The sequence below is a fragment of the Sciurus carolinensis genome, chromosome 15, assembly GCF_902686445.1.
Source record: "Sciurus carolinensis chromosome 15, mSciCar1.2, whole genome shotgun sequence".
NCBI lineage: Eukaryota > Metazoa > Chordata > Mammalia > Rodentia > Sciuridae > Sciurus > Sciurus carolinensis.
Genome location: NC_062227.1, coordinates 16,251,882 through 16,262,789, shown reverse-complemented (window position 1 = coordinate 16,262,789; position 10,908 = coordinate 16,251,882).

Here is a 10,908-nt window from a genome sequence, read left to right as displayed (position 1 = left end):
AAATCAAATTTGGCTTTTAAAGAGAGATTTGAAATTTGGAATGCAAGGTGGTATTTTAAAATAAGTTATTGTTAAGCCAAATTGTATAAACCATAATGTCTTTGATATTAGCCACTTTTTTAAATAATGGAAATTCAACAGGCACAAGAAATTGTTTTATTATAATGAGAAATTAGTGTTTTAAGTATTTTCTTTTTCTTCTGTCCTTTAGTTAGAAGGTTCAATATTACTTGTAAATAGCTTTTATGATAGAAACTTAGTAGAATTTAAAGAATAAAAAACTTTTAATAACCTTAACTGATTGTGTTAATTATACATAGCCAATTTAATTATTGTAAGAAAAATGTGGCTGAGCTTGGGTCCCAAGGCAGCTCAGATCCTTAAATCCAGGGGAACAGGCACTCCGGATGCCCAGAATTGTGGTCCAACAACAGCACCCAGAAAGCCACTCCGGACAAGGGAACTCACTCAAGAGATTTTATTATGTGGACAACTAGAGCATCCACTTGGGGCTGGAAGGAAGGAAGAGAGATGGCATGGGAGCTTCTCCCAGATATTGGAATCTAACGGGCTGGCAGGAACCAATAGTGGAGGAGAATACTTGCAAGCTGACTAATGAACCAATGGCTAGCTAGGATGTTCACAGACTGACAAGCTAGGATATAACTTGGGAGGTGGGGAAATGTGGTGTAAAGGGTCAGGGAGCAGTTTTATATTAATTATATATATATATATATAATATATATTATATTATATATATATATAGCCAATTATACAGAGCCAATTTAATCACATGTAAATCCTTTAAAAATTATTTTGCACAAATTTTGTTTTTAATTTAACATGTTATAGTCTTCTATTTTATCAGGTGACAAAAAAAATTTTTAGACACTTATATATCACACCTGATAATTTAAGTGCTAGTATCTTGGTTCTCAATGAGACCATAGAGAATAAATGAATTTTAGACCATCTTTATATTAATCAAATTACAAATATGCTTAATGTTTAAATATATTTTAGTTAAAAGTATCTGATATTTTCATATTTAGTAGATGATGTTCCAATCGATGATCTTTTAGCATCCCATCCTTGTAAATCAATTAAGTATCTCCTGTAATAAAAACTTAGATAATTAATTTTATTCACCTCAAATTAAATTTATTCTTGATTGCAAAAGTCAAGATATAAAGCAATGATATTAATAATTCCTTTTGTTAAAAAAACATTAGAAACAAGGAACATAGATCTTAAATATAGAATTATCAATTTAATTATTTATTTGATCACCTGGAGAATGTGAATTAATTAAGAAGCCTGTTTACCTGGAAAATGTGAGTTAATAAGTATAAAGAAGGTTTTCGATTTCAGTTTAATATACATTAAATCTCATTAATTCACATGAATTAAAATTATATGGATCCATTTTTAATTTTAAAGTATGAGTATGCTAATTAAACTTTAAGTAAATTTTGCAATCATGTAAATATAGTCATTGTGTGCACATATTTATAGATCAGTCAAAAAAAGGAAATTTTTATAATTTATTGTAAGTGAAGCTACATAGCAACGAACAAACACGTAAGTGAAGCTCCACAGCAAGGAAAAAATGTACATTAAATATTGATTCAATTTGTCTAAGAATTCAAGACATAAAAGAAAAACTTCAGAATAATTTGAGTTGCCAACTTTTGTCCTGGTGATTGTTATTCACCTTTAAAATCATCCCTAAAAAGCAAAAGATTAATCCACCAAAAAGCACAATTAGAACATCTTTTAGCAACTTCAAAAATTTTTTTCTTTTCCTTTTTCTTATTTATTTTTTCTTGGGTCTGAATGGTTTCCTAGTGGGCCTGCAGTTTTCTCCATTTACATTTCAATGTAAGCCTTCCTGGAGACCTGTAAGAAACTAAAGAGAGATTAGTGGTTCCAGCAAAAAGTTGATGCTGAGGGCATTTTAACCATTTCTTATTTTTAGGGCAGGTTTCTATATCAAAGAAAATTATGAAACCTTACTTTCCATTACTTTTGAGAATAAAGCTACTATGCTAAGCTCCTTACTGTGATATGCCATTGGCTATTGACCTTTTTTGTCCATGGCTGTCTATCTAGTAGTTTTGGGTGAATATTTTTAGGGTTATTTTTCTCTCTGTGACAAACATGTTAAATCTTGTTCCTTAGGTAAGCTGAGAACAGGGACTTGAAGTAAGTCCCCCCATCCCGTTTTTTTTTTTTTTTTTTTTTTTTTTTTTTTTGCGGTGTAGGGGATTGAACCCAGGGCCTTGTGCTTGCAAGACAAGAACTCTACCAACTGAGTTATATCCCCAGCCCAAGACCCATTTTTGATATTTTAAAAACCTTTAGTATGCTTTGGTTGGTGTACAGTTTTTTAAGGAGGCTGTAAAGAGGCTTAGCTAATTCCCTATACCCAGGAATCCAAAACCTGCAGTATCGTTATCCCTAGGAAGCCTCTGTAATGGCCTTGATATTCCTCCTGTGTGGTAGCACATAAAGGATGTCATCTACATGTTGGAGAACAATTACAAATGTTTTATCTCTGAATTTTGTTAAGTTCTTAGCTACAGTTTGTTCAAACAGGTGAGGGCTATCTCCAAATCCTTTAGGCAACACTGTCCAGGTTAGTTGTTACAAAGTCTGAAAAACTTTCCTCTGACCCCTGCCAAATTTGGCTGGGGTTTAGAGTTTTTTCTCCTTGGGCAGGTAATTCTCTCCATGCTCTTTGTGCACATGCACTTATTTGAGCATAAGTTTGTAAACTGTAAGTCAATTGCTGTCCCAAATCAGCAAATTGTCCTGAGTCGGTCAGCATATCCAAGATAGTCTGAACTCCATCCAATTTAATTTCCGCCTGATCTGAACAATGCTCTATCCAATTGGATTTCCATGTTAAATATTCGCCTTCAGAAAGGCAGGAGCTACCTAGTAGGAGCCAATCCCTAGGTGGCAGAGCTTCATTACATATAGATTGTAAGAGACTTACTATGAATGGCGTGTTTACTCCAGGATAGGGTGGAGTTAGGGAAGTCATTCTCTTAGGGGGAAAACTCCAAGAGTTAGGGAACCACTCCACACAGCGCCACATACTTCCCAGCACTTCCTAGAAGCCAGGCCTCTGCGTCCCGTGGCTCAACCTAGTCTGATTCTGCTAAATAAGGATAACTTCCCACAATTTGATGCCTGAGCAGCAATAGAAAACTAATACAAAAAGGCCTTCTCTCAGAATTTGAAGACCTTATACTAGAGGCAGTACAGTCTGATTATGGTCACATGCTATGGACCCAGACTGCCTAGCCTTCAATTCAGCTCTGCCACTTAGCTGTGTGATGTCAACTCCTCAGCAAGTTATTTAACCCTCTGAGCTTCAGTTTCGTCAAATGTGAAATGAGGGCAACAATAATAGTATTTAAGAAAGTGGGTGAGAAGATGCATATGGCTAAGCATGTCTCCTTGCCCTGGCAGATACCCATTCTGTGAGGACCTTGGAAGCACAAGGTTAGGGCAGGAACCCCTCCAGGTTGAGGTTAAGCCCCACTTGCTCCAAACAGACCTGGGTTACACTTCTCACAACGTGATTAACAGAACTAGGAAGTGTTGGCCCAGAGGCAGTAGCATCATCAGTGAGTGGACTGGGCTTTTGGTACAAGTTTTCTAACAAAGAGGTCCAGAAATAACTTCAAAAAGCGTGTCCTCAATTTAAAGTATTAAAGCAAAGATTGTCAGATCTACACCTTAGGAAGTCATGTGTGTGTTTGTGTGTGTGTGTATGTGTGTGTGTACTTCCTTACAAGAGAAGTACCAGCCATCAAGACATTAGTGTAGGCTAAATTTAGGTTTTTGTTTCATTTAACCCAAACCAACCATATATACTTAGTTCCTTTCCCTTCTATTATACAGTAATTCTTTGTGCAAGTTTGAAAACTATTTTTAGCTCACCTTTGTTTTATACAAGTGCTAATCTAGGTCAGTAGTTCTCAAAAGTGTGACCCACAGACTTTCTCAGGTCTAGGATCCTGAGGTAGTTTTTGAGGTCAGAACTACTTTCAGAACATGAAGGCAATATTTGCCTTTGTGGCTGTGTTGTCATTTACCCTACGGTAAACTGCTGCTGCCTTAGCAGAAACTGAGGTAGTTGTACTCAACTGTATCATTGCATTCTCCTTTCCCAAACTCTGTTAAAAAAAAAAAAAAAAAAAAGGCCAACTTCATGAAAAATATCCTTGAAAAAGCAGTAAAAATCACTGATTTTATTAAATATCACCCCTTGGGTTTCTTTTTAATATTCTGTGTAATAAATCAAAGAGAAAACATAAAATATTTTTGTTGCATAGTGATTGGAGAAGAGTCTTTGAGTGGCTGCTGAACTGGACTGCCTTTTCTATGGAATACCAATTTTACTTGCCACACTGGTGGACAAACTGATTATTTATACTTGGCTTCTTTGGCAGACATTCTAAGATAAATGAAATGAGACTATCACTTTAAGGAAATTCACTGACAGTGTTTATTATCATTAATAAGCTTGTACTTTCAAGTGAAAATTAGAATTTTGGAAAACTGATATATCATGGAGAAGTTTAACACCTTCCCAATACTTACAAGGCATTTCTGATGAATCAGTGAAAGTGTGCATTATTTGGTATTGTATAATGAAATATATCAACATTTGGATGCTTTGTATATTTCAGTGAACCAGTAGTTTTCAAATGATCAGTTCATGTTACAAAAACACATAATGGAGAAAGACCCAAAGTACAAAAGAGATCAATGGATTGGATGTAATACAAAAATAGTGAAAATTTCTAAGTTCATTGATATGGTTTCAATTCCATAAAACAATCTTGAAAAAGAAAATGACTATTTGTCATGCTTTTATTTGGAATGAAAGAATACTCGCAAGTATCTGAAAACTATTATTTGCTAATACTTGCGTAAGGACAAATTTTTTTCCACAACAGAACAGATCCAAACACATTAATTGTGGAAACAGATAGGAAATTCCAGCCATTACGCCTGCCATTAAGGAGACTTACAAAAATGTAAAATAGAAGATCCAAGATGGCAGACTAGAAGGTGACTGTATCTCCCGTCACTCCAGAACTCAGGATTCAAGAAGAGGAGGTTATGAGAGAATCAGGCCAACATAGAGCCGCAGGATGAGTCTCTCCCACCAGGTGAAGCTCAGCCCAGGTGGGAGGCCCGGACAGGGGACAGCTTCTCGGACCAGGGCAGGGCAAGAGAGTCTTCCCCAAGCAGCCCTGCTCTCTCCCGCGGCAGGCACGATCCACAGCCAGCTACTAAGAGCAGGCCCACCCAGTGAGAGCTTTTCTGCACAGAGCCAACCCCAAGCCCTGAACCCATCCGTGGGCCCCGTCCCGCAGGCGGTTTCTGGGACCAGGGCAGGACAGGGAGAGGCTTTCCCCGAGCAGCCTGACTCCCTCAGGTGGGGGCAGGCCCTGTCTATAGCCCGCTTCTAGGAGCAACACTGCCAGGTGAGAGGATTTCCATGCAACCAGCCCCCAGCCCTGGACCCAGTAGTGGGCTAGGGGCAGATTTCATTGGAAGCACTGCATTATCAAGTTCCTCCAAGACTTCAGGCTACTGAAGGCTGGGAGGTGATATACTGGAAATCTACAGGGACACTATAAGCCAATAGAGGAAATCTGCAATGTCTCAGAGTCCCACTGATATCTGACCAATATGAGAAAACAAGGGAAGAAAATGTGCCAAACAAACCTAGATACTATATCAATAAAACCCAATACAGCACAGCAGAAGAAATGTCAGAAAGGGAGTTCAGAATGTACATATAAAAAAAATCAGGGAAGCAAATGAGGAGATGAAAGAGCAAATGCAGGCACCAATTGACAGTTAAAAGAGCAAATACGGGAAGCAAAAGATCATTTCAATAAAGAGTTAGAGATATTGAAAAAAAAACAGAAATCCTTGAAATGAAGGAAACAATAAACCAAGTTAAAAATTCCATAGAATGCATAACCAATAGGATAGAACACCTGGAATACAGAACCTCAGACATTGAAGAAAAAATATTTAACCTTGACAACAAAGTTGACCAAACAGACAAGATGGTAAGAAATCATGAACGGAATCTACAAGAACTATGGGATATCATGAAAAAGCCAAATTTAAGAATTATTGGGATTGAGGTAGGCTAAGAGAAACAAACCAAAGGAATGAACAATCTATTCAATGAAATAATATCAGAAAATTTCCCAAATCTGAAGAATGAAAGGGAAAACCAGGTACAAGAGGCTTATAGGACTCCAAATACATAAAATTACAACAGACCCACACCAAGGCACATTATTATGAAAATACCTAACATACAAAATAAAGACAGAATTTTAAAGGCTGCAAGAGAAAAGAATCAAATTACATTTGGGGAAAACCAATAAGAATCAGATTTTTCAATCCGGACCCTAAAAGCTAGAAGGGCCTTGAACAAATTTTCCAAGCCCTGAAAGAAAATGGATGCCAACCAAGAATCTTATACCCAGCAAAACTTACTTTCAGATTTGACAACGAAATAAAATCCTTCCATGATAAACAAAAGCTAAAAGAATTTACAAAAAGAAAGCCAGCATTACAGAACATTCTCAGCAAAATATTCCATGAGGAAGAGATGAAAAACAACGATGCAAATCAGCAACGGGAGGAACTAGCCTAAAGGAATAGCCAAAAAAGGAGAAACCAAATCATGTCAAAAAACAAAAATGAGTCAAATGACTCGGAATACAAATCATATCACAATAATAACCCTGAATAGTTAATGGCCTGAAGTCATCAATCAAAAGACATAGACTGGCACATTGGATTAAAAAGAAAAATCCAACAATATGCTGCCTGCAAGAGACTCATCTCATAGAAAGAGATACCCATAGACTAAAGGTGAAAGGATGGGAAAAAACATACCATGCACATGGACACAGCAAAAAAGCTGGAGTATCCATCCTCATTTCAGATAATGCGGACTTCAGCCAAAACTAGTCAGAAGGGATAAAGAAGGACATTACATACTGCTTAAGGGAAGCATAAATCAGCAAGACATAACAATCATAAATATCTATGCCCCGAACATTGGCTCATCCATGTACGTCAAACAAATCCTTCTCAATTCCAGAAATCAAATAGACCACAACACAATAATATTAGGCGATTTTAACATAACTCTCTCACCACTGGATAGATCTTCCAGACAAAAATTGAATAAAGAAACCATAGATCTCAATAACACAATCAACAATTTAGACTTAACGGGCATATATAGAATATACCATCCAACAAAGAACGAATACACTTTCTTCTCAGCAGCACATGGATCCTTCTCTAAAATAGACCATATTTTCTGCCACAAAGCTACTGTTAGCAAATACAAGAAGATAGAGATACTACCTTGTATTCTATCAGATCAAAATGGATTGAAGGGCTGGGGAGATAGCTCAGTTGGTAGAGTGCTTGCCTTGCAAGCACAAGACCCTGTGTTCAATCCCCAGAACCGCAAAAAAAAAAAAAAAAAAAAAAAAAGGATTGAAATTAGAAATAAATTACAGAATAAAAAACAAACTTCTCCAATAACTGGAGATTAAATAATATGCTATTATATGATGAATGGATAACAGAAGACATCAGGAGGGAAATTAAAAAATTCTTAGAAATAAATGAGGACAAAGACACATATCAAAATCTCTGGGACACTATGAAAGCAGTACTTAGAGGAAGATTTATTTCATGGAGCGCATTCAACAAAAGAAGTAAAAATCAACAAATAAACAACTTAACACTACAGCTCAAAAGTCCTAGAAAAAGAAGAGCAGACCAACACAAAAGTAGAAGAAGACAGGAAATAGTTAAAATCAGAGTTGAAATCAATGAAATTGAAACAAAAGAAACAATCGAAAAAATTAACAAAATAGATTTGGTTCTTTGAAAAAATAAACAAAATTGATGAACGCTTAGCCACACTAACAAAGAGAAAGAGAGAGAACTCAAATTACTAAAATTCAGAATGAACAAGGAAATATCACTACAGACGTGAGTGAAATACAAAACATAAATAGAAGCTATTTTGAAAATCTACTCCAACAAAACAGAAAACCTCGAAGACATCAACAAGTTTCTAGAGACATATGAATAACCTAAACTGAACCAGGAGGACATACACAACTTAAATACTTTCAAGCAATTTCAAGCAATGAAATAGAAGAGGTCATCAAAAGCCTACCAACAAAGAAAAGTCCGGGACCAGATGGGTTCTCAGCCGAGTTCTACAAAACCTTTAAAGAAGAGCTTATTCCAATACTCCTCAAAGTATTTCATGAAACAGAAGAGGAGGGAATCCTCCCAAACTCATTCTATGAAGCCAATATCATCCTGATACCTAAACTAGACACAGACACATCGAGGAAAGAAAACTTCAGACCAATATCCTTAATGAACATTGACGCAAAAATTCTCAACAAAATTTTAGCAAATCGCATACAAAAATATATTAAAAAGATAGTGCACCACGATCAAGTGGGTTTTATCCCAGGGATGCAAGGTTGGTTCAACATCCAGAAATCAATAAATGTCACTCACCATATCAACAGACTTAAAATAAAAAATTACATGATTATTTTGATAGATGCAGAAAAAGCATTTGATAAAATACAGCATCACTGCATGCTCAAAACACTAGAAAAAATAGGGATAGTGGGAACATTCCTTAACATTTTAAAGGCCATCTATGCTAAGCCCATGGCCAATATCATTCTAAATGGTGAAAAACTGAAAGAATTCCCCTTAAAAACTGGAACAAGGCAGGGATGCCCTCTTTCACCACTTCTATTCAACATCGTCCTTGAAACTCTAGCCAGAGCAAGTAGACAAACCAAAGAAATTAAAGGGATATGAATAGGAAAAGAAGAACTCAAACTATTCCTGTTTGCTGATGACATGATTATATATTTAGAGGAATTGGGAAATTTCACCACAAAACTTTTAGAACTCATAAGTGAATTCAGTAAAGTAGTAGTTTACAAGATCAATGTTCATAAATCCAATGCATTTTTATACATAAGTGATGGTTCTTCAGAAAGAGAAGTTAGGAAAATTACCCCATTCACAATAGCCTCAAAAAAAAAAAAAATACTTGGGAATCAATCTCACAAAAGAGGTAAAAGACCTCTACAATGAGAACTACAGAACACTAAAGAAAGAAATTAAAGAAAATCTTAGAAGATGGAAAGATCTCCCATGTTATTGGATAGGAAGAATTAATATTATCAAAATGGCCATACTACCAAAAGTGCTACATTCAATGCAATTCCAATTAAAATCCCAAAGATGTACCTCACAGAAGTAGAGCACGCAATTATGAAATTCATCTGGAAGAATAAGAAACCCAGAATAGCTAAAGCAATCCTTAGCAGAAAGAGTGAAGCAGGGGGTATCGGAATAACAGATCTTCAACTCTACTACAAAGCAATAGTAACAAAAACGGTATGGTATTGGTACCAAAATAGGTAGATCAATGGTACAGAACAGAGGACATGGACACAAACCCAAATAAATACAATTTTCTCATACTAGACGAAAGTGCCAAAAATATGCAATGGAGAAAAGATAGCCTCTTCAACAAATGGTGCTGGGAAAAGTGGAAATCCATATGCAGCAGAATGAAATTAAACCCCTATGGCTCACCCTGAACAAAACTCAACTCAAAATGGATCAAGGACCTTGGAATCAGACCAGAGACCCTTCATCTTATAGAAGAAAAAGTAGGTCCAAATCTTCAACATGTCGGTTGAGGATCAGACTTCCTTAACAGGACTCCCATAACACAAGAAATAAAAGCAAGAATCAACAACTGGGATAGATTCAAACTAAAAGCTTTCTCTCAGCAAAGGGAACTATCAGCAATGTGAATAGAGAGCCTACAGAGTGGGAGAAAATCTTTGCCATTCATACTTCAGATAGAGCACTAATTTCCAGAATATATGAAAACTCAAAAAACTCTACACTGAGTACAAATAATCCAGTCAACAGGCTAAGGAAATGAACAGACACTTCACAGAAGAAGATCTACAGGCAATCAACAGATATATGGAAAAATGTTCAATATCTCTAGTAATAAGAGAAATGCAAATCAAAACTACCCTAAGATTCCATCTCACCCCAATTAGAATTGGCGATTATCAAGAACAGAAGCAACAATAGGGGTTGGAGAGCATGTGGGGAAAAGTTACACTCATACATTGCTGATGGGGTTGGAAATTAGTGCAGGCACTCTGGAAAGCAGTGTGGAGATTCCTCAGAAAGCTTGGAATGGAACCACCATTTGACACAGCTATCCCACTCCTCGGCCTATACACAAAGGACTTAAAATCAGTATACTACAGAGATACAGCCAGATCAATGTTCATAGCTGCTCAATTCACAATAGCCAGATTGTGGAACCAACCTAGATGTCCTTCAATTGATGAATGGATAAAGAAACTGTGTTATATATATATACAATGGAATATTATTCAGCCATAAAGAATAATTATGGCATTTGCAGGCAAGTGGATGAAATTGGAGAATATCATGCTAAGTGAGATAAGCCAATCTCAAAAAACCAAAGGATGAATCATCTCGCTGATAAGCGGATGAAGACACATAATGGGGGATGGGAGGAGTTAGTGTTAGGGTTAGGTTTAGGATTAGGGTTAGGGAGGGTGACAAGAATGGAGGAAGGAAGGACTGCATAGAGGGAAATGAAGGGTGGGAGGAGTGGGAGGGGTGGGAGGGGTGGGGGGGAGGGAAAAAATAACAGAATGAATCAAACAACATTACCCTATGTAAATTTATGATTACACAAATGGTATGCCTTCAATCCATGTACAGAGA